At 50.7% G+C, this 23,688-nt stretch overlaps 1 pseudogene; it reads left to right on the top strand.

Moving 5' to 3' along the window:
- The window catches only part of LOC140680996 (uncharacterized), a 608,239-nt pseudogene that overhangs the window by 531,966 nt on the left and 52,585 nt on the right, over nucleotides 1-23,688 (top strand).

The raw sequence follows: 23,688 nt of genomic DNA, 5'->3' as shown, positions 1-23,688 counted from the left end.
CAGTGTGGGTCACCTGGTGCTTGATCAGGCCAGACCTGTCTCTGAAACCCTTCCCACACTTTCCACACTCGAAGGGCCTCTCCCCGGTGTGGATGCGCCGGTGCATGGTGAGGTTGGAGTTGCGGTTGAAGCCCTTCCCACAGTCGGGGCAGCGGAAGGGCCTCTCCTCTGTGTGAATCCGCTCATGTACGAGGAGATCAGAGCTGGTCTGAAACCTTTTCTCACACTGGGGACACTCGTAGGGCCTCTCCCCTGTGTGGATGCGCTGGTGTTTTCTCAGGTGTGAGCTCCGCCCAAAGCTCTTCCCACATTCCAAGCACTCATAGGGCCGTTCCCCAGTGTGGGTCACCTGGTGCTTGATCAGGCCAGACCTGTCTCTGAAACCCTTCCCACACTTCCCACACTCGTAGGGCCTCTCCCCGGTGTGGATGCGCCGGTGCACGGTGAGGTGGGAGCTGTGCTTGAAGCCCTTCCCGCAGTCGGGGCAGCGGAAGGGCCTCTCCTCTGTGTGACTCCGCCCATGTCTGAGGAGATGGAAGCTTCTCTGAAACCTCTTCCCACACTCCCCACACTCGTAGGGCCTCTCCCCAGTGTGGATCCTCTGGTGCCGGATCAGATGGGATCTCCAGCTGAAACCCTTCCCACATTCCAAGCACTTGTGGGGCTTCTCCCTGCCATTAGGCTTCTCCACCAGCTCCGAGCTCCGGCTGGATCTCCGCCCGCCTTCCTGGCTCAGGGGGGCTCTTTCCTCCCCGCAGCTCCCTGGGCTGGGTTTGCAGCTCCTCTTCCTGCAGCATCTCCGGGGCTTTTCCTCCTCCTCCATCCAGGCACACCCAGGGAATGAGAAATCCTGGTTTGGGGAAAAAAACAAGAGGAGAGCACCTTGGACTAGACGTTCCTCCTTGCTCCAGTTTATCTCAGGAAGTCATTGGGAATCCTGTGTCTGTAAGAACCTCCAAAACACCAAGATTCAGCCCAAAAATCCCACAAACTGCAAGATACAGATCAAAAAGTCCCCAAACATCACAAGTCAGCAAAAACCTCCTCCAAAACATAAAGATTCAGCTGCCACATAAAACCAAAGCACCAACATTTAGCCCAAGAAAGCTCAGAAACACCAAGATTCACTCCGTGAAAATCCTGGATCCCCCTCCACAGTCACCTGCTGCATGTGGGGGGAGCAACGCTCCTGGGGCTGGGGGGAGGCTGCAGATACATGGAGGGGTGGAACCTACTGCTGCTTCCTCTTTCTGCTCCTTCTCCTCCTCCTGTGTCTCTGCTCTTCCTCACACTCCTCTTCCTCCTGCTATTCCTCCTTCCCCTGTGCAATCCCACCTTCTCCTGCCACCTGCATCGTTTGACCATTCTGTTCCTCAAGCCTGCTTCTCCTTCCCTTCTCCTCCTGCCCCCAGGCCCAGCACCCACTGCCGGCTCCCTCTCCCCCCCAGACCCACAGCATCCCAGCCGAGGGGCAGGGATGGAGCTGGGGCAGGTCGGGCTGGGGCAGCGCTGGGCTCTCGGCCGCTCCCGCCCGCACTCGGTCCCCACTGCAGCCGCTCCCGCCAGGACAGCGCGGGGGGGCCCGGCCTTGGCGCTGCCCCACTCCCACCTCCCCAAATTTCCCTCGCAGGGGCGATGGGGCCGAGGGGAGGAGTCCAGTTGGGGAAGGCTCAGAGGGCCAGGGAGCTGTAAACAAGGGAGTGACAGGAGAAGGAATCCGTTTCAGAAAATGTTATTAATTGATGACACAGACTGCTGCTCAGCCAAGGCCCTGCTCAATTCATGAACTTCCAGAAGAACAACAAAGACTTAACAGAGCCATGAATATCATTTGCTGTATAAAAGCAGGGAGCATATTAAGGGAGTATGTAGTAGGTGGATTGGGAAGTCTGTAGCTCTCAAGTGCTTCTGCCAATGGGGAAAGCAGAGGGAGATGTGGCCAGGAGAATTAGGATGAAAAGGAGGCTGTGTCCTCCAACAATTGGAGAGATCCCATGGGGAATGCTCCATGGCCACTCTCATTTTTAGAAATGAAAGTAGTTTCACAGGACTCCTCTGTCTGCTTTGTGGACAGAAACCTCTGGTGATGTCAATGTTTCCGCACACCCTGGGGCAGGGAGTGCAGCTGAAGGTGCCTCACCCACTTTGGGTGATCGGCTCCCTTGGCTGGCGGCGGCACCGGGGATTGATTGGGGACCCGGGAGTGACCAGGAGACAGACGAGTGACACATCAGGGGGGTCTGTGAAGAGTCAGCAGGGAGAGAGCACTGAAAATCTCATCAGTGAGTGCCCTGGGATCTTCGGGGAGTGAACATGGCAGGGCACCCATGGAGGGGAGAAAAGGGAAAGCCAGGGAGGGGTCCTGGCCAAACGGATGATGATCCCAAAATGTCTCTGAAGGGTTCCTTGGGAGAATGCTGAGGTAGTTTGCACATTCCCCCAGAGGTAATTAAGGACATGGACACCCGGGAGGGGGGGCAATAAGGGAAGGGGAGAAGGGATTTGGACAACAGCGGATGGATGGTGTTGGTGTGCTGGGAAGGGATCGGGTGAAGGGGAGTGTGCAGCAATATGGTTCATGCAAGAAGCAGCAGGATGAATCTATGCAGTAAGAAAATGGATGATGGAAAAGAGGAGGAAGAGAAAAATACTCAGGATGGGGATGTTTTTCAGCAGGGTCTTATCCTGACAATTTGCCAGCTGATACTTTGAATTCCCAGTTTCCAGGAGAGGAAAAGCAGGAGGTCAGGATGTCAGGGGTTTCTCTGTGGTGGGCAGCGGCAGCAGCGGGCGCAGAGGTGCGGGACCGGGAGCAGGGCTGGGGGCCTGTGGGGAGCTGCGGGGCCAGGCCAGGGCTGTGGGGCAGCCGGGGCTCAGCGCCGGGCGCTGCCTGACCCCACCAGCCCCGGGCAGGGCCGGCAGTGGCCCCCGGCCCCCAGGAGGCTGCGGGACGCCCCGGCCGCTGCCCGGCCCCGGGGAGCTGCCGGCCCTGCCCGCCGGGGGGGCCGCCTTTGGACACTGCGGCAGGACAGGCACCGGCTCTGCCACACGGGCTGTGCAGGGGACCCTGAGCACAAGGAGGAAAACAAAGGAACATCTGGGAAATGCAGAGTGCACATGGATGGATCAGGATTTTCTGTTAAGGAAATCTGGCAGAGGCATTGCCCTCCTGGCCAGGGCAGAGCCCACCCAAACAGCCCCTGGGAAGGAGTCAGGGCTCCAGCTGCAGCCCACAAGGACACTGCAAGCACAGACAGCAGCACCCTCAGGAGGAGCGAGTCCACCCCTGCATGGACATGGATTGTCAGGGCTCTCTGAGCTCCCATCCCACCGGGGACCCACCACACTGCAGCCCTGGAGAACATCCAGGCTGGGTCTGCATCCAGAGGAGGCCTCTCCTGATGGACACAGGGGCCTCTCCATCCACTCTGAATCTTACACCTAAGGGGGGAACATTGTAAAGGGAATAAAAGGGAAAGCTGAGCTGGTGTCTTTTGTTCAATTATTATTAGGAGCTGTGGAGGATAGCTTTGAAATAAACCAATTTCTTTTCTTCCTACTCTGATTGTAATTAACTAGGAAGGAATTTGATGGTGGCATTGTAATATTGTAAAAGGTGATACAGAGGCTATTGCTGCTGTACCTTTGTGTCAAATGTCTGGCAAGACCAATGCTGAAGGGAACCCAGAGGTGTGGGCAGCCCCAGGGAGAGGGAAAATTTGATGTGGAGCCTCTCCAAATTACTTGGAAGCAACCAGGACAAGTGGGGGCTAAAAGCAACACCCTGTTCCAGGGGAGGGAAGGAAGGGCTCACAGCCTGGCATGGAGTCCCTGCTAAAGGCAGGGCTTTTGGAGCCAGGGATGTCTCCCTACAGCACTCCTATCCTGCCAGTCAGGGAATCAGATGGCTCCAATGAGGAGCACAAGAACAAGTGGAAGACAAAGCCTCTGTGAAATGGCTGAATTTCCTGGCTAAAAACATCTTTTCAGTATTTGAAAAAAAAAAAAAAGGCAAATGGTGGAGAAAAAGGTTAAATATTTGGGACATACTAGGACTGAAAGTTTCTTGTGCATTCACCCAGAGAGGGTCTGGGCAATCTCAGGAGTAACATCACCCATGACTAAAAAGGAGCTGCGACAATTCTGTATTGAGGATTCTCTGTTCCAGCCAGAACATTGTAGGACTTTCTAACCCCACACAGCCTCCATGCTGTGGTATGGACAGGAGAAAGAGAGTAAAACTTGAGAAAATGAACAAGCAAAAATATTGATGCCTCAGCTGTGGCTCTTCCAGACTCAGAAAAGAAATTGGAATTGTAGGGGAATGTTCAACAGGGCCATGCCAAAGGAATTTTTGGGCCAAAATGTTTCACCCAGTGGCCACAGTGGCCTCACTGCCTGCAGAATTGTGCAGCCACAGCTTCAACGGGAACCGAGGCCCAAAACCTGATGACAACAGGATCTCCAACTGTTCCAGTCTGCCATCAAGTTCAATCTCTGATAACCAAAAGAGCCTCGCAATGGATGAGCAGTGCTCGGTTATTACAGTGTGAAACTTGTTCAGTGGCACAGGAGGATTCAGAACTGAGGACAGGGGAAGGGTTTAACCCAGCCTCCTGTTTGAACAGCCCCCAGAGGGGCTGGGAAGAAACCCAGCACTGCATTCAAGTGACAGAGCTCCAGACCCAGCCTGGGCGAGATTCAGGAGACATTGCCTGGCCTGAGGCAGAAAATGTCTTTGTGGATGGCTCTTCAAGGGCAGCAGAAGGGAAAAGAGTTCCAAGACACGCTGTTATTGAGGAAAGGGAATCAGACAAAGCCCAGGTTACCCCCCATGGTCAGCTCAACCGGCACAGCTGTGTGTGCTTGTAAGAGCCTGGCACTGACATGCCCTGAGCAGGAAGGCTTCAATATCTTCTGGTGACACCATCTCACCTAACAGGGGGGCAAAAGCGATTCTGATTGCTCAGCAACCACTGGATCACTTCTTAAGGTATTTCTAAAAGGAGTAATTAATATAAAAGGCACTGTGGAAGCAACAGACTCAGAGAGCAGAACTCATTTTACAGGAAAGATCCTCCAGGGGGTTATGGCAGCTTTAGGAATACAATGGGACCTCCAGAACCCCTGGCACCCCCAGAGCTCACGCTGGGTACAAAAAATGAAAGGGGATGGAAAGAAACACCTTTGAAAGCTGGGGATAGAAACCAAGATGCCATGGGTACGGCTTTTGCCATTGGCTTGGGCAAGTAGAAGAGCCAGACCCAGGGCACATATTGAATTCTCTCCCCAGCAATTAATCTTGCGAATTCCTTACCCTGGGAATTCTCCACCTAGTGCAGGGTGGAGATAAGGGATGCCCATTTAAAGCAGTCTGTGGCCAGAATCCTGTCTCTGGTGCAATCTCTCCCCCAGGAAGCTGGGCTGGCACAGAGCCTGCCTTGGCACTTTGCTGTTGCCAACATCCCAGCAGGACATCGGCTCCTGCCTAAGGAGTGCAGAGCAGCACCACTGGTGGCCAAGTGGCGTGGCCCGTGCCAAGTGGCCCCGAGGCCAGAAACAGCCGCCAGCACAGCTGAGCACGGGGGACCCCTCAGCCTCGGCTCCAGGTCTCTGCAGCCCCGGAGATTTGCACTTCCCGCCTGCAGCAGGAGGATGGGAGGCCCCACTGAGCCTGCACTGAAGGCAGCGCAGCAGCAGCCAGGGCTCCGCAGCGGGGCAAGGCCCTGGGCCTGCCCACACATCCTCTGCTGAAATCCTCGGCCTGGCCACCCTCCTTTGGCAGCTCCAGCCACCGGGGACAGCCCTTGCTGCCACTGCTGCAGCTTCAGCGCTCTCTGGGCCTGCCCTGCCACAGCTGCTGGGCAAGAGCACGGGACAATTCCACTCTGGCTCTCACTTACACTCACACACTGCCCTGCCTGCCATGGCATTGATGGAAAATACACCAGCTCATAGACTTTAACATTGTTAACCTTTCATTTCTCTACTCAGGCTTGCTTTGCCTTGGCCCTGGGGAAAGAAATGTTAAAGGTTTTGTTAAGGGATGTTGCACCACTCAATGGAGATGAGTTTAACATCTCAACACACTGGGAATGGCCCAAAAGATACCCACAAAGATAACGCCCAGCAGCAAAACATCAACCCCAGCAGCAAACAGCAACCAACACCTACCCCAGACACTGCCAGGGCTGCAGACACCTGGTCTGCAAAAGGCTGAGAAGGAAATCAGCACTTCCCACCTCATTAACAGCAGAAGCAAAGAAATCCGGGTCCAATAGGAAACCAAATACTAAAAACTGCACAACTTGAAACTTTGGAACATTAAACCAGTGGATTTAGACTGGTTCAGACTGTATCAAGTTTGGGAAAAATCTAGTAAAAGCCACGGAGCTTTTACTCCGATAGTATTTTATTTATTATATACTCCGATATATTTTACTGATACTTTAGGTGTCATGGAACGATTTTCTCTGCACACCCGGGCTTTGTGGGGATGGAATGATTTCTGTTGCACATCCTGGCCAGAACCTAGGAATGCCTTGACTCTAACAATAAACATATTGGTGGAGTTTTTCTTTTTCCTGCAGTTTCAGTGCTAAGTTTAGAGCCTTAGAGTATTTTTAAATTACTCCTACTTCTATATTGCTGGTTAGGTTTGGGTCAGGGATGAGAGAATGAGTTTTTACTTAGAGGAGAAGGAGAAAAAATTTAATTGACTTCGAAATTTTTTGTGTATGTTTCTGCGTGGCTCTTAGAGATAGAAAAAATTTGATCTGGGTTCTTCGACGTTCACCTTTAGGCAAAATTTTGTGAAGCTAGAAGAGATTTAAAGGTGACCCTTTAACTCATAAATAGAAGATTTGAAGGGAAAAAATAAATAGAAGATTTGAAAGAAAAAAAAAGAAAAAGCAGCAGGTTGGGGAGGGGGTGGCACATGTGAGGCTGCTGAAGCTGCTCTGGAAGAGAAGTTGCATTCCAGGAACCCAGGAGGAGCTTTAGAAATGCAAATTAACATTGCTGGGGCAGACTGGGGACAATGTACCTGGCTCTTCTTGCCTGGGGCAGGAATTGGCTGATTCCCTCTGCCCCTCACCCCAAGCTCTGCCTGCTTGCACAGATGGAATCTGCACGGCTGAAGGCAGAGCCCATGGTGAGGATCTGACTCTGAAACAGAAATGGCTGAGGCTGCAAAGGGAAACAGCAAATGGAGAATGTTGTGAAAACTTCACTAAAATAAGGGGGGGGGATCATCCCTCTGCCCACTCCAACATCTGCTGCCCCTGTCTGTGCTGTACAGGGTGTATCAGAGCACTGGGGCTTTTGCTAGAACAGGTTCAGGGAAATCAGTTGGAATTCAAGTATTTGATGATGTATTTAGAAAAATGCGGTCAATTGATGCAGCCCCGGCTGCAGGGAGCACCCAAAAATGGGGAAAAGATGAAGGGCCATCAGAACAAACCCTACAACACCAAGGACCAGCCCCTGGGAACCCAAACCAATTCATATCAGGAAGCAGAGAACCCATTTATCATTTCAATGGCATCATTAGATTAAAAGCTGTCCTCAAAAGAAGAACCAACCAGACAGCTCCAGCTCCTGACCTTCCTGCCGACCAATCCACTGAAAGAGGAACACAAAATTTCACCAGGGGATGAGATCAGATTATCTGTGAGCAGAAAAAAAGGGAGTTTGTGCAAAACTAAATGGCTCAAACTGCTGTTGGCAAAGAGATGACAAGGGAAAAGTGCTGAAAAAGATAACAACGGAAAAAGGAGAGCAGTTTATGTATTGGTCCAAACATGGAAAGGATGGGAATGGGACATGCTTTTGTGGCTCCCCGGCACACCAAGGGTTAAACGAATGCTTCTTCTCCTCTTCTGTGCCGCAGCAACTCTCATCTTTTTACCATGCTCCACACCTTGACAGCGCAGCTCATCCAGCAGCTGAGCCAGGGGATGCAGGTGGCAGCCAGGCCTCCTGATCCACAAACGGCTACAAAAGGACAGGGAATGAGGGCACCGAGAATAATCCCAAAACCAAAGAGGACCCGGGAAGAACAAAACAGAGTTGAGGAGTGAATCTGCCTGGTGATAGAGCCAGGGACCTGTAGATAAGGAAGTAACGGGGGAAACCATCAGTTCCAATAAATTTCACAAATTGAGCCACACAATTTCTCAAAGTCCCGCTACATTCCCGAACTTCGAGGAGAAGAACAAAGACTTAACAGAGCCATGAATATCGGCTGGTATACAAAAGGAGGGTGCATATTAACGAGGACAGGCAGCAGGCGCATCGGGAAGTCTGAACCTTCCAAGGACCTCAGCCCGTGGGCAAAGGCAGAGGGAGATGCGGCCGGGAAAATGAGGATAAAAAGGAGGCTGCGGACTACAGCCATGGCAGAGAGCGCACGGCAAATGCCCCACGGCCTCTCCCCCTGCTCGGCAATAAAGTCACTTTTACAGGACTCCTCGCTCTCCTCCGGCCACAGAAACCTCCGGCGACGGGAATTTCCCCGCACGCTCCCGGCCGCGGGGCAGCCCCCTCTGTCCTACCCACAGCAGCCGGGCCGAGCCAGCGCTGCTCCGGCAGCGGCTCCTGCCCAGGCCCCGGCGGGAAGGAGACCGCGGGCAGCCGCTCCCGCCGCGCCCTCAGCCCGGGGCCGGCACGGGCCGGACACGGCACCACCGACCCGCCGCAGCCCCCTGCCGCCCCCTCCGCCCGCAGCCAGCCCCGAGCCCCCGCAGAACCCAGCGCGGCTCCCACCTGCGCCGGGGCCGCCTCCGAGCTCCGCCGACGCCGCCTCACCGCGCTCCGGCCGCTGCCGCCGCTCCCGGGCCCGCACAGACGCTCCCGGCGCCAATGGCGCCGCTGCCCGCCCACGGCCGCCCTCAGCCCGCCGCCGGGGCCGTGCTGCGCCCCGCTCCCACCAATCAGCGCGCCGCAACCGCGACTGACGGCACCAGCGGCCAATGGCAGCGAGCTGGGGGCGGGCTCTGCGCACGGCCCAGACTCGCCCCGCGCTCTCAGGGCCCCCCGCGCTGCGTGAGGGCAAAGCCGGAGATGAGCAACAGCCCCGGGACGGGCCCGGGCCCGAGGCGGGATTGAGCTGCCCACACAAACAAACTTCTCCGCACCTCCCGCCACGGCTTTCCCGGCCCTGCGCCTTCCGTGCCTCCGGCACTGCGGGAAGCCCGGGAGCCTCCCTTCTCCTGCCCCTCATTAGTGCATCGCTGCTTCGATTTGATTTCCCCCAAAAAGGGAAACCTGTCCAAAGCCCTGTGGGTGAGCGGGGGAGGGGAGAGATTTCTGGCAGAAAACTCCCAAGACTCAGAGCAGGATGAGGAGAAGTCAGTGCAGAGCCTTAAATGCAGCTTTCCCCACGGCTCCCTGCTCCCAGCTGCACCTCCTCCCCCGGCAGGGCAGGAGACAGGGAATGGGGCCGTGCTCAGCTCATCCCCCGCGGCTTCTCCCTCTGCTCAGGGACAGGAGTCGTTCCCTGCTGCACCCTGCGCTCTCTCCCAGCCGAGACTTCTCCAGGAACTTCTCCGAGCCGAGTCCATCCCCTGGGCCACAGCCCCCTCCAAGTGCTGCAGCGTGGGTCACTGTGCCACGGGCTCGGTCCTGCCAGGCCAGGCTGCTCCAGCGGGGCCCCTCTGCCCACGGGGTCACAGCCTCCTCTCAGGCATCCCCGAGCTCCAGCCTGGCTCCTCCAGGGGCTGCAGGGGGATCTCTGCATCCCCACGGAGCTGCAGGGGGATCTCTGCATCCCCACGGACCTGCAGGGGGATCTGTGCATCCCCACGGACCTGCAGGGGGATCTCTGCATCCCCACGGACCTGTAGGGGGATCTGTGCAGCCCCATTGTAATATATGTTATGGAATAATTCGTGCTTATATAAAACATACACGAAGTCAGTTGTGCTTGTAGAAAAAGATTCTTAAAGTTTTAAAGGACCTGAAGACCCAGCCGGGAAAGACTGGAAACCACAGATGACAGAGAAAGAAAGACCTAATTTACAATTGAAAAAACGTGTCTCCCTGCAGAAATGGGCACTTTCCGGGGATACTCCACCAGACGCCCAAGGTGAAAAATGCACATATGTTAGTTTGAATAGTAGTGCTGTATTAACATTTTAATAGTATGGTAAATGTAGTTTTGTATTTAAAATGAAGGTTTAGTCGTTAAAATAAAAACTGTATATATGGGTTTTCTTTTAAGGAATGGGTTACTCGCTTTGACATAACCCTCACAAAATACCTAAATCTTCCAGGGAAGAAGAATTTATGGTTTTCTTCTCAGAAGAAGCTAATTTCTTCAGGCCTTGCTCAGACTCGAAGACGCCATGGGGATTAAAGGAAACAGTTGGCATATAACAGACAGAGTTTCTTGTTTTAAATAGAATGTATGCATAACCATGAAGGATATATGAATATGCAATAGTGTAGTTTTAAGGGTGATTCCTTTGTTCACAAGGTATGCTTGTTGTGGCTTAAGTGCCCGAGAGCATCTGGACATCCTTAAATCTTTGCTTTTTATTGTCTTGTAATTGTCCTAACTCTAAATTTTTATTACTGTAATTGTATTACTATTTTAATAACCATGTTATTATTATTAAAATTTTAAAAGCCAAGTGATTGGCGTTTTTCACAATTATGATAGCAAAAGATGGTTTCTAACACCTCTCTGCTGGGGCCTTGGGAGAGTCAGGGTGAGGAAGACGGGTCCTGCCCTATTTAGGCAGCCTCGCTCTGTTCCCCTGGTGTGTGACCAGACACAGGTTATGATCTGATGGACAGCATGGACATAGCAATGGACATTATGATCTGATGGACATATGATGGACATAGTAAAAGGTATCTTGTTGTTGTATGTGAGAGTGAGTGAAAAATAAAAGTGAGTAAATGTAGATGAATGGGAGGATATGTAATGTAGATTGTTTATTCTGAGCTTTACTTTATCTCCTTGGAGGGAGGTGGATTGTGCTGATGTGAGAGTGAGTGAAAAATAAAAGTGTCGGCGAATGAAAATATATGTAACAGTATTGTGAAGTAGAGAAGTATGAATAAACAGGCTTGAGGGTATGAATGTGTGTGAGAGTGAGAGATAAAAGTGAGTAAATATCGATGCATGGAAGTATATGTAATGTAGATTGTTTATTTTGAGCTTTATTTCCTTGGACGGAGGTGTATTGTATTAAATGGTATTGTGAGAAAAAGGATTTTTTTACGTGGGTAGTTGAAAGAAGGTGGTATTCAGGTTATTAGAGAAAGTGGGAAACACAGGCATGGAGATAAGGTTTTGAAAAATGGGACAGAAAACGCGTAAAAAATAAGAAAACAGGTAAAGAAAAGGGAGGGGAGCAAGAGGGAAAAAGAGAAAAAGAAAAGGAGTGGGAAATCAATCAAAGGGATTTTGGAGGATCCCACAAGCACTGCTGAACAATTAGGGCAATTTTTAGGTTCAAACATTTATACTTGGGAAGAAATGCGGTCGATAATAAAGATACTATTTTCTCTGGAAGAAAGGGAAATGATCAGAATTGCAGGCATAAAAGCCTGGAGTAAAGAAAATCCACAGGGCCCCCCCGGGGAGGGCAAAATGCCACCTGCACCTCCTGAGTGGGGTCAAAATTATGAGGAGGGGAGAAAACATATAAATGAGCATTGTAATTTGATTGTTGGGGAAATAGGGGGAGCAGCATCTCGAGGGCAAAGTGCTGAGGGACTTTTGGGGCACAGCAGGGGAGGGGGGAGGCTCCGGCTGAGTGGTTGGACAGACTTGGGAGAAATAGGAGGCAGTGTTCCAGAGTGGATCCTGAGACTGATGTGAGAAAAGCTTTGTTAAGGATTAACTTTGTGCTTGGCCAGATAATGGAAAAAATTGAAGATCGGCATGACAAATTATTAGATGATTTATTAAAGGAGGTTCAGAAAGTCTGTGGCCAAAGCCAAACTAAAAGCAAAGATTGTGGCAGTCACCATGCGAGAAAAAAATTGCAAGAAAACAATAAAAACCCCACAGGCACTACTCCTAGATATGATGGTGGTAGAGACAGGGGAACAGGAAAGAATAAAATCCCAATGCAATCAAAGTTTCAGGAACATTCCAGGAACATCTGCTTTTACTGTCAGGGCAAAGCACATTATAAAATAGACTGTCCTAAGAGCGTAACAGATCTGAGAATTTGTACAGAGATGGGCACCGAGGAAGAATAGGGATATCAGAGGCTCTATTCTTTAGGGGACAAGTTCCGTCTGGAGCCTGTGATAACTTTAAAAGTGGGTCCCCAAGAGGAAAAATTGGAGTTTGTGGTAGACACATGGGCAGAAAGAACCTGTCTGTTAAGTATTCCAAAAGGTTATAGTGTAAAAAAAGGTACTGTAAATGTAACAAGAGCAAAAGGAGAAAGTTTTACAGTTCCTGTGATTAAAAATGTGGTAATAGAAGGAGCATAGTGAACCTTAAAGATTCCTTTTGGGCTTGCCCTTTGGCCCAGGAGAGCTGAGAGATCTTGGCCTTTGAATGGGAGGATCCACAAACTGGGAGAAAACAGCAATTAAAATGGACAAAACGACCACAGGGGTTTACTGAATCTCCAAACTTATTTGGACAAGCTTTAGAAACAATACTACAAACTTTTCGCACTCCTCCTAGAATACAAATTATCCAATATGTGGGTGATCTTTTACTTTCTGGGGAAGCTGAAGTTAGAGAGGCTACTATAAAGCTTTTGAATTTTCTTGGGGAAAAAGGATTAAGGGTATCAAAAGGGAAGCTGCAATTTGTAGAAGCAAAAGTAAAATATCTTAGACACTTGATTAGTAAGGTTAGTCAGAAGCTCAACCCAGACCGAATCACAGGAATTCTATCCCTTCCCCCTCCCTCTTCAAAGGGGGAAATCAGAAAAATACTCGGATTATTGGGATATTGTAGATTGTAGATTGAAGGATGCACACAGGCAGTAAAATTTTTGTGTGAATAAACTGACAGAGGAAATTATATAAAATGGAGCATAGAAGATGGTGAAAAACTAAGAAAACTGAAGTTAAAACTAGCCCAAACATCAACTTTAAGCTTACCTTCACTAGCAAAACCCTTTCATGTGTACGTAAATGAAGAAAAGGGGGTAGCTCATAGGGTTTTGTTTCAGTACTGGGGAGGAGTAAAGAGATCCGTGGCTTATTTATCAAAGATGTTAGATCCAGTAAATCAAGGCTGGCCAGTGTGTGTTCAAGCTGTAGCAGCTACTGCAATCCTGGTAGAGGAAAGTCATAAACTGACTTTTGGAGGTAAATCAATTGTGTGCACACCTCATGCAGTATGAAATTTCCTCCGATTTGCATTGTGATTTTTATCTTGAAATACATAACTTACTGTACTCTAGGACTGAGAAACTAGTTTACAGCTGTGACATAGCAAAACCTGCCATTAATTTATTTTGAGTTGATGCAGGCTGTTCACTCAAGTGGTTCTCAGTGTGTAAAGTTAAACTAAAGGTAACACCAGCTGCTTGGTAGGTCAATGAGAAACATTTTTTCTTCCAGCCAGTCCTTTTTCATGTACCCAAATGTGTTTTGCTTTCTTAGTTTTTTTGGTTTGTTTGTTTGTTATTTTTTCTGGAAGTGCTAACTACTTGCAGTGTACCTGGAACAGCAGCTAGAGTTGTTCATGCATGAGACTTCTGAAAAATAGGGCTCATTTTTTCCCCAGACTTGGAGGTGGCTTCATATAGAAAAGGGAACCTACAAAGCGAGGTGAAGAAAAGGTTTCAGTATCTTCTAATGTAAGCTGTTAATTTTTTTACTTTCAGCATCACTGTGGGTGTGTGACACACATTAAAAAGATGGTGGGGGAATCTCTGCTTGCTGTAGGTTTATTTCTTGAATGAGTTAGAGAGCTGTGAGGAAGTTTTGGGCTCCCTGTGTGGTTTACCCAGGCCTGCAGGGAGGGCTTGGCCATGATTCCCTCTGTGCTGCAGGCAGCCCTGCAGCGTGGCAGCAGTGGCTTGCCTCTGGTGAGTTTGCAGGCAGGGTGCTCCAGCACTGCAGTGCTCAGGGGCAGTTTCCTATTATGACATTAAGGCTTGAATTCAGGAGTGCCTCTTCCCATCCAGTTATTGTTTGTACCCTAGGAACCTCTTTGGAGAGTGTTTCCTGGCAGTCAAAAAGAGAGTATTGCAGAGAAAAATTCCTTACTTGCTGTCTCCCCCACTGAATCCACATTTTGTCTATTCCCTCTTCAAATTATAGATTTGTAAAACTCATGCTCTGTGTCCTCAGATGCCCTTCCCAAATCAAACCTTGGCTTCGTTGCAAATTGCATTGCACTAACTAGCATTGCCTTAAATTTGTTTTGGTGCAGGCAGGGTCACTTTGGAAGTAAGTTGTTGTTTACTTTGTTCCTGCAACATTTTCACGCTTGTGAATGGAAAAATTGTGATAGCAAACCAAGTCTTTATTTTTGCACTGTCAGCTGTGAGTGGCTGGTAGCCTTGGTGGAGGGTGCCGTGAATTACAGGCCTGCAGAACACGCATAACAAAAGTAATTTAAGTTGTAAGGAAGTTGAAAAAGGGGGGAGAGGTGATTGGCAGACTCACCTCTCCAGGATGTAGGATTAATGTTAGAAAGTGGACTGATATTGGAATGTGGCTGCTGAAATGTGAAGAGAGAAAAAGAAAGAGAAAGAGAGAGAAAGGGAGAGAGAGAGAGAAAGAGAGCGAAGGGGAGAGCGAAATACACCCCCAAGGTCCCCTCAGCCACAGCTATCTGTAAGTTCTCCCCCATTCCTGCTAGGCAGAGTGACAACAAGGAGGGGGGGAAGTGGGGAAGGACAGAGTTAAACCCAAGGCTGTGAACAGGACCACCAGTAGAGAGAAGATCAAGGCAGAGATTGTGACTCTCACAAAGTGGTTTATTGTCTTAAGCAAGATTTCTTTTTTCTTTCTGATTGCTCTTGTTAAGAGAAGGCTTTTGTTGTGAAGACTAAAAGTCTGTAAGACTAAAACAGTTAAATGTTACCCAAAAAGTAAAAGGCAAGAGATGTGATACATCTCATGTTAAAATTGGCCTGGTCTTTTTTATTTAACTAATTATAACTCACAGGAAGAAGAATTGGTCTCTGCAGATATTAACACAGCTGGATACAAGAAGAAGAAGTGGCTGTAGAAAAAGAGTTTAGTTAAACTCAGAAAGTTTTAAAGAAAACTAATGGTAAAAGTTAATGCAGTATTGTTTTTCTTTTAACACTGTGTTATTAAGAAATCCTTTCCAGGTACCACTGAAGCAGCAATCCAAACCACGGAAAGAGGGTGAATTCATGCCAGCAAAACCAAAGGACTTGTGAGGAAACTTGAGGAATGGACTATCACATCTAAACCAGGTGATACCAAATTGACTTCCAACCAGGACTGGGTGGTAATGGTTTGGGAAGACCCAAATGATCCAAGGCAGGTACAAAGAATAACACCTCACTGAGAAATAAGGCAAAGCTTGCATCACTGGTTCTAAGCCCGGCCTGAATAAACCCTGAGACGCCTCCGACACCTCCTTGGCAGAGGAACACTGCCACTTCAAACAGGAGGATCGGGAGTGTTTCAGCCAAAGAGTTCTTATAGCCTGGCCTTAGCCTGTGGCTTGTACAGGGAAGAAGGGAAATTGCCATCAGTACTGTACTGTATACTTTATTTGATTCATCCTCATATTGGACATGGCAGCTGGGTTATAAGTGAACGTTTAAATTATGAGAATAATTGGCATTGTAGTTCACAAAATCTATGTTCTTGTTGCAAGAGGTATCGAGTACTGAATCAATTCCCTATACAGATAGAACCCAAAACAACTGAAGTAATAACTTTGTTTTGTGGATGGGAATTATTAGTGCCTGTTGAGTGAGAGATACCTGAGGAACAGTGGGAAACCACAGTTAAGGAGTGTCGAAAAGGACTTGCCTAAAAAAATGAGTAAAAAGGAGTGACAAGGGAAACAGAGGGCAAGCCTGGACTGAGCACTGTACTCACCACCGAGAAGATCACACGTACCTGCTGTGGGAAGCAACCCCACAGGCAGGGGAGGTGGGGGTATAAGCCATGCCAGACCTCTGCCATTCCTGTTTCTGTCTCTCATTTGTTGTCTTTTCCCTTCTGAGATACCAGCAAGATCGTGTCCCAAATGCTACAGAAAGTATTACACGGAAAGGAACCAAAGTTCCTTTTTGTTACACACTCCCATGTCAACAACCACAGATGCACCCAAACTGAGTACCTGCAGGCAAAATGGGGAAAAATATTGAATTACAAGGAACTTAGGAAAAAGTAGTAATACTTGGGGCATGGAATGTCCAAAAGGAGAGAGATGGATTTGTTTTACATTTGATCTTAGACATATAGTCCAAGATTTGGTAAAAAGGCAATTAGTAAACAAAAAGGTGAAACCAGCACAGCAATCTAGCTCTGTATTAACCCCAAATTATATACTGCATTGTATTATAGGACTCCAAGCAGTTATAGAGGAGATAACAAACAAAGCTGCTCAGGCACTGGAATTAATATTGAGTCAGCAAAGCCAAACTATAACTGCAGTGTATTAAAATAGGTTGGCTTTACGCTATTTATTGGCTAAAGAATGGGGTGTACAGATTGTTGAAAATAGATGGCAATGAGGGCGTCATCCTGGAATAAACAAAGGATATCAGAAAAAAACTATGAAAAATTATGACCCTGGTATCAGTCCAAAAACAACCAAACGGAAAATAATGTTAAAAACTAACAGGTGGGGTAATGTATTGAGAATGGGGTGGTGGAAGAAATTAGGATTCTTCCTTTTATGTGTTACAAGTGTTTTGATATTTCTTCTTTGTTTAATCCCATGTTTTATTTGATTACCAACAGAGTCCAAAGAATGCAAGAGGATAAGAAATATTGCTCAAGCCAAATGATTTATAAAGAATAATAGGAGAGATTGTGACAAATGCATATTTATAATTGGCCTTTCACAAACGTTACAATGAATATTTATATGTGTCATGTTAGAAAGTTTATGCTGTTCCATCGGATCTCAATTCCATATAATCCCAGTCCAGTTTGTCCTAGTCCATAGGATCCCAGTTCCATATTTGATCCCAATCTCGAGTTGATCCCCGTCCCTATTTGATCCCAGTCCCTATTTGATCCCAGTCCCTAGTTGATCCCAGTCCATATTGCGAGGACGCTGGACTCGAGGACGGTTTGGGTGGATGGAGATGAGACATCTCTGAAGGCTGCCCTTAGAATATCTGGTTTATTAGAGAGGGTGAAAGGCCCCACTTAGAGTCACCAGACCTGACCCGTGGCAGGCCCGAGGGCGTGGGGGAAGGGAGAGGCAAGGGGTAGAGGGAGATAAGAGAGGATCCCAAGAGGATGTTCCAGGAGAGGGGCAGTTTCAAGAGAAGGGAAGTTCCAAGACAGCATCTGGCTCCTCAGGGACTCCTTGTCAGGGGCTTCAAGGTGGTCTGGAACAAGACTCGGGCCAATGGGGTCACAGACTCCTGATGCTTCAGGGGAGGGTTACAGGTGTGGGATGAACCGTACATTGGGGTGAGATCCAACAGTCCATTTGACCCTTGGACCTACCTGTAGGTAAGGGCATTGTTCAACCAGAAGGGGGGATTGTCTTCCTCCTGGCTGTACGATTGTGTTCTACTTGTGCAGTAACTACGGTTTGGTATGTCACAACTTGTTACCATCTCAGTCTCTGTATTTTCTAAACCTTTTGCCAGGCAGTCATATTTATAAGGCTTTCCTATTTGAGCTTCCCCAACTCATATGATCCCAGTCCATATGATCCCAGTCCATATCTGACCCCAGTCCCAATTTTATCCCAGTCTATATTTGATCCCAGGCCATATGATCCCAGTCCATATCTGACCCCAGTCCCAATTTTATCCCAGTCTGTATTTGACCCCAGGCCATAGGATCCCAGTCCATATCTGATCTCAGTCCCAATTTTATTCCAGTCTATATTTGATCCCAGTCCATAGGATCCCAATCCACATCTGATCCCAGTCTCTATTTGAACACAGTCCGTAGCTGATCCAGGTCTCCAGCTGATCCAAGTCCATATGATCTCAGTCCCAACTTGATCCCAGTCTGTAGGATCCCAGTCCCTATTTTATCCGAGTCCCTTGTTGATACCAGTCCATCGGATCCCAGTCCATATTTGATCCTTGTCTGTATTTGATCCCAGTTCAGTTCATTCCAGTCTGTAGGGCCCCAGTCCCTAATTTATCCCAGTCCTTAGTTGATCCTAGACCACAGGATCTCAGTGCATATTTGATCCCAATCTCTGGTTGATCCCAGTCTATATGGCCCTGCACACATTCCAGAGGTCTGGAATTTCAGCTCCCAGCCAGGAAAAGACATTCCCTTTGCTCTCGAAGGCAAAGCTCTTGAGAAGGGGCTGAAAGCCAAGTGGAGCAAAATGCTACAGAGACATTTCACTGCTGGCCTCCATAACTTCAGCTCCTGAACTAAGAAATAAAATAATAATTGGGAAAGAAAATAATTAAAAAATCAGGAGTGGGTCATTGGGGGCAGAGGGGGCAATTAAATTAGGGGAGGGGTCAATTAAATCAGGGAAGGATATTTGGTGGTCCCTGAGGAAATTTAATTGGGGGAGGGTCTTTGGAGGGCCCTGGCTCAAGAGAGACACGGAGAGAGAAACAGAGCAGGTAAAGAGAGGTGGGAGGGAAAGGAGGACACAAACAAAATCAGCTGAGAAGGTGGTGCCCTGAAAAACAGAACTGCCACGGACTGGAGATGAACGGCAAAGAAATCATGAAGTCTGAAAGTTTTATTTGCTATCAAATACATCCCAGCCACCCAGCCCCACACAATCCCCATCTCACCGTTCCAAATTGGGATCCCACTTCTCCCAGTCTCCTCCCAAACCCATCTCACCCTGGCAGCTGTGGATTCGAGTGAGTTTGGTGTGGGATTGGCTTTTTTTGAGGTGGGAACAAACAATTTGAAGAGCGATTGAGCCTCTGTGGGTTAAAATACAGCTGTTTTCAGTGGGATGTGAGTGGTTTTGAGGTGAAAGATCGATCCCTCTTGGTTTTGGAGTGCAGAGAAATTGAGAAGAGAAAAAAATGAAGGCCAACACAAAAGGAGAAGCATCCAGGTGTGTTCCCAACATGGATCACAGGGAATGTGGGGCACCAGGGCTGTGCCCAATGTGGGTCCTCCAGTGGGGGATGGAGTTTAGCTCTTCTCGCACTCGGGGCACTCACAGGGCTTCCCTTACTGGTGCCTCCGTTGGTGTCGGGTCAAGTTAGAGTTCCTTGAGAATCTCTTCCCACACTTGGAACACTCGTAGGGCCTCTCCCCAGTGTGGATGCGCTGGTGCCTGAGGAGGTGGGAGTTCTGCCTGAATCCCTTCCCGCAGTCGGGGCAGCGAAAGGGCCTCTCCTCTGTGTGAACCGGATAGTGCTGGAGGAGATGGGAGCTGGACTGAAACCCCTTCCCACACTCAGAACACTCGTAGGGCCTCTCCCCAGTGTGGGTTCTCTGGTGCCTGATCAGGTGGGAGCTCCGGCTGAAGCTCTTCCCACACTCCCCACACTCGTAGGGCCTCTCCCCAGTGTGGATGCGGCGATGCTGAATGAGTTCTGAGTTGTCCCTGCATCCCTTCCCGCAGTCGGGGCAGCGAAAGGGCCTCTCCTCCGTGTGAACCGGATAGTGCCGGAGGAGATCGGAGCTGCTCTGAAACCTCTTCCCACACTTGGAACACTCGTAGGGCCTTTCCCCAGTGTGGATCCTCTGGTGCCTGATCAGGTCAGACCTCCACCTGAAGCCCTTCCCACACTCCGAGCACTTGTGGGGCTTCTCCCCATCATGGAGCCGCTCGGGGACCCCCAGCTCCAAGCTCTGGCTCAATCTCCGGCCGCCTCCCCGGCCCAGGGTGGGTCTTTCCCCCTCAGATCCCTGTGATCTGCGTTTGCAGCCCCTCCTCGTGCGGGATCTCCGGGGCTTTTCCTCCCCGTCGGGTTCCTGCGCCGTGGAGCCGCTCAAAACGGCCTCTCCCACCAGGTTCTGCCGCGGGGATTTGTCCTCCCTGCTCTCCATAATCAGCTCCTGCCCTGGGGGAGGAAGGACAAGGAGAGGCTCTTCCTCTTCCTCGCAGCCTCCCAGGGGCTGGGAATGGGAAATCCTGGTTTGGGGAAAACAAGGGATGAGCACGTTGAGTTGGAAGCTCCCTCTGTCCCAGTCCATCCCTAGAAGTCCCTGGCCACCTGGGCTCGATAAAAACCTCCCAAACACCGAGATCCAGCCCTGAAAAAGCCTCCCAGGAGTTCCCCGTCCCTGCTGCTTCCCCTTTGCTGTTCGGGGCTCCCCCCTGTCCCAGCTGCTGGGGTCACGCTTGGATTGGGGGTCCCCCTTCTCCTCGCTGCCCGCCCTCCCCAGGCTGCCGGGAGTCCCAGCAATCCCAAAAGCTCCCCCCTCTTGGCTCTCCCCATTCAGGGGTGCCGGGGCTGTTTGGGCTCCCAGGCTCCCTTCTCCCCTTCTCCCCGCTCTGGGCTGCAGGAGCTCCAAGGAGTCCCCCCAAGGGGCCTTTTCCGCTCAGCTTCGCAGTTCTTCCTTCTCCAAACATCTCCCCAAAAAACCCAACCCAGGCACCCCCCAGGAGACCTGGCCCGAGCTCCCCCTCCCCGCTCACCTGCGGGATGGGGGGGGATGATCCCACAGGTGGGGGCTGCGAATTCAGGCAGGGCTGACCGTGCGCTTCTCTCTGCTCTGCTCCATCCGCCTTTCAACCTCCTCTTCCTCTTCCTGCCGCTCCTCCTCTTCCATCACCCCTCCTCCTCCTCCTCCTCTTCGTTATCCCCACCTCCTTCTCCTCTTCCATCCCTCCCCTTCCATACCCCCCCTCCTCTTCCTCCCCATCCCCACCTCCCGCTCCTCCTTCATCCCTGCCCTTCCCTCCCTCCTCCTCCTCCCCCAGGAGCAGCGACACCCTCGGTTCCCGTTCCCGCAGCCCCGGCAGCCCGCGGCAGGAGCGGGGATGGAGCCGGGACAGGTCGGGATGGGCAGCGCGGGGCTCTCGGCTGCTCCCAGCCGCTGTTCCAGGGGGGAACCCGGCCCGGGCCAAAGGAGAGGCAAACTGGGGAAACTGGGGGCTGCACATCCAAACTGGGGCTGCCTGGGGACCCTGCCTGGGCACTGCCGGCCCTTGGGGCTCCTCTCAGGAGATCAGGATGGGGGAACCCAGAGAGGGCTCGGGGATGCCAGGAGTGGCAGCACTGGGAAGGACTGGTTTGTACTGGGATTGTACTGGAATCATACTGGGAGCAGCTGGGCCCATGCCAGGGCAGACTGCAGTCACCCCGAGGGAGACTGGGATCGTACTGGGATCATACTGACACAGAGTAGGAGCCTACGAGGGGCCAACTGAGACCATGCTGGGGGCAAATGGGATATACTGGGAGTGACTGGGAGCATGATGAGGGTGACTGGGAGCAGCTGTGAGCAACTGGGATCATGCTAGGAGCAACTGGGAGAAACTGGGAGTCACTGGGTGCCTGCTGGGGATGACTGGAAACGACTGGGCTTATACTGGGATCATGCTGGAGGTGACTGGGATCATACTGGCAGTAAGTGCCACGACACTGAGGCTGACTGGGAGCGGTTGTGAGCAAATGGGATCGCGCTGGAAGGAACTGGGAGTGAGTGGGAATATGCTGGATGGAACTGGGGGACACTGTGAGAGACTGGGAGGGACAGTGAGGGTGAAAGGGGCAACTGGAACCATGTGGAGCACAACTGGTTCATATTGGCACTGACTGGGAGCACACTGGCATCATCTCTGGATCATACTGGGAGGGACTGGACTAATACTGGGAGTGTCTGAGAGTGACTGGGAACACACCATGCACAGCATCCCTGTACTGGGGGTGACTGGGAGCAACTTGGAGCACTCTGGGAGCAAATGGCATCATACTGGGATTGACTGGGCTGATGTAGCTGGAGGCAACTGGGACCATACTGCGAGTGATTGGAAGTTACTGGGATTATACTGGGACCATACTGGGAGTGCTGGCATGTGACAAGGATCATACTGGACGTTACTGGGCTCATACTGGTGATGAAAGGAAGCAACTGGGATCCCACTTTGGGCTACTGGGAGCAACTGAGAAAAACTGGGATCATGCTGCAAGCAAACTGGAGGAATTGGGAATGACTGGATGCAGGCTGGAGACAACTGGGACATACTGGGCATGACTGAGATCATACTGGGATAACAAGCACCTTATTGGGATCACTGGGAGTGTCTGGGAATGACCACAGAGATGCTGAAGGCAACTGGGATTTACTGGGGATGTCTGTAACCTTACTGGGGTGACTGGGAACACACTGGGAACAACGGGGACCATGCTGGGGAGAACTGAGAGCGAGTGGAAGTGAGTGGGTCTACACCGGGGACAACTGGGCATGACTGGGACCATGCTGGGAGCAACTGGGATCATATGGGGAGTGATGGGGTTGATACAAGGGACAACTGGGGGCAACTGGGATCACACTGGGGAGAACAGGAAGCAACTGAAAGCATGCTGGGGGCAACTGGGATCCTACTGGATCTTACTTGGAGCAACTGGGATCAGGCTGGAAGCAATTGAGGACAACTGGAGTGACTGGGAACATGGTGGGAGCAACTGGGATACACTGGGAGAGACTGAAACCACAGTGGGGGTAAATGGGAACAACTGGAACCACAGTGGATGATAATGGGAGCAGCTGTGCCCATGCTGGATTCATACTGGGATCCTACTGGAACTGGCTGGCATCATACTGGGAATGACTGGAAGTGTGCTGGCTGTGACTGGAACCATGCTGGAGGTGACTGGGAGCAACTGGGCCCACACTGGGAGTGACGGAGTCATTCTGGGCAGGGCTGGAATCATACTGGGAGTGACTGGAACCATACTGGGGGGGACTGGGTGCAGCTGGGACCATCCTGGGAGCCACTGGGATTCCAGCAGGTGTGAATGGATCCTGGCTGGGGGTCACTGGGAGCTACTGGGCCCATGTTGGGAGGAAAATCTGGACACATTGGAAGCAACTGGGACCAACTGGAAAGTACTGGAACTGTGCTGAGGGGACTGAGACCACAAATGGGGAAACTGGGTTCATACTGGGAGCGACTGGGACCACACTTTGGGCAACTGCCAGAAACTGGGATCATGCTGGAGGCAACTGGGAGTAACTGGGAAAGACTGGGATCATTCTGAGGTCACCAGAACCTTACTGGGCCAACTGGAATATACTGGGAGTGTCTGTGACCATACTGCGGGGACTGGAACCACACTGGGAACAGCTGGGACCATGCTGGGGACAGCTGAGAGTGAGTGGGACCATGCTGAGTGGGACTGGGACTATTCTAGGGACACCTGGGATCATACTGGGAGGAACTGGGAACAACTGCAACTATTCTGGCAGCAACTGGGATCATACTGGGATCACAGTGGGAGCAGCCAGGTCCATGCTGGGTGAGACTGGGAGGAGCCAGGTCCATGGAGGGTGACAGGAATCATACTGGGATTGACTGGGAGTGGCTGTGAACAACTGGAATCATGCTGAAAGTAACTGGGAGGAAGTGGGAGGGACTGGGAGCATGCTGGGAGTGACTGGGATATACTGGGAGAGACTGGGAGT

The sequence above is a fragment of the Taeniopygia guttata genome, chromosome 30, assembly GCF_048771995.1.
Source record: "Taeniopygia guttata chromosome 30, bTaeGut7.mat, whole genome shotgun sequence".
Taxonomy (NCBI): domain Eukaryota; kingdom Metazoa; phylum Chordata; class Aves; order Passeriformes; family Estrildidae; genus Taeniopygia; species Taeniopygia guttata.
Note: the sequence above shows the minus strand (reverse complement) of the source record. Positions and strands in the feature narration are given on the sequence as shown.